Here is a 1098-nt window from a genome sequence, read left to right as displayed (position 1 = left end):
CGAGTAACTTAAACAGTGCTGCTTCTGTAAGAGGAAAAAAATCACACACCCATTACGCATGCTGTTTTGAAAGAATCTGTAACAAACTGGGTCTATGCTTAGAAGCCATCATGTAGGTGAGAATCAGTTGAGGTGTTAAGTAAACTTGGAAATCAGAAGTCAAGGAAATCTAAGTTTTTCCCCAATTTGGGCAAATTGTCTGACCTTAGGCAACTGACTTTGACAAATCTTACCTCTTTTGAAAAACGGAAGCAAAAACTATTATGTAGCTTATGAGTGTGCAGAAAGTTTAATGCAGGCTGTTCAGTGTATGATAAGTGCTAAACAAGTACTTGTTGTCAAGTGGACAATTCAAAATGAGTGTACTTTTGTACTGTGGGCTGAGGCAGCGGGAAGGAGACCTGCCGTGCTAAGGTGCCCCAGGATGCACTCAGCAAATGCTTCCCAGCCTGCCTTTCCAAAAGGCCCGGCCTCAGTTGGGGCCAGCGACTCACAGAGGTTGATTTACTGTGAGTCCAGCGCCCATCTCCAAACAAGGGGCCTAGGCCTCGGACAGACTCACAAGTAAACATTGAAAGTCAGTTGGTTAATGTAAGTCCTGCTCAGAGCTGCTGTGTGGTGGTCTCCATCGCCTGCCCTTGTGCTAGGACCCATGTCAGGGAGGATGGAGGTGCACACGAATCATGTGCACATCCAGGGAAGCTCTGTGGTTCTTCAGCCGCTCTGGAGGTCTTATCCATAAGCATCACACATGGCAGATGGAGGTGAAAATGGTAGATGGGTCCCTCACCTGGTGGAACTTCTAGTGTAGTGGTCTTTGGAAGAAGTTTCCAGATGTTGGTGTATAGGAAGTATAACTGAAATAAGTGGTGAAGGTTTAAGTATTAAAAATTTATTCTAGTGAAAGGCACATTGCCATTAGCCCCCCACAATACCCCCCTGCACCCAGCACACCTACCCCATCGTTCTTGCCACTTTCTGAAGCAGTGCTGGAAGCCCACACTCATGGATGTCTTCATGTAATCAGAAGTACCAAGGATGCTCCGCAGGCACCACATGTGTGACCTCTGGCTCTACTCCCTGAAGTCAAGCTGCCCA

This window comes from Octodon degus, unplaced genomic scaffold, assembly GCF_000260255.1.
Source record: "Octodon degus isolate 3935 unplaced genomic scaffold, OctDeg1.0 scaffold00200, whole genome shotgun sequence".
Taxonomy (NCBI): domain Eukaryota; kingdom Metazoa; phylum Chordata; class Mammalia; order Rodentia; family Octodontidae; genus Octodon; species Octodon degus.
The sequence above is the reverse complement of the archived record's forward strand: the minus strand, read 5'-3'. Positions refer to the sequence as shown.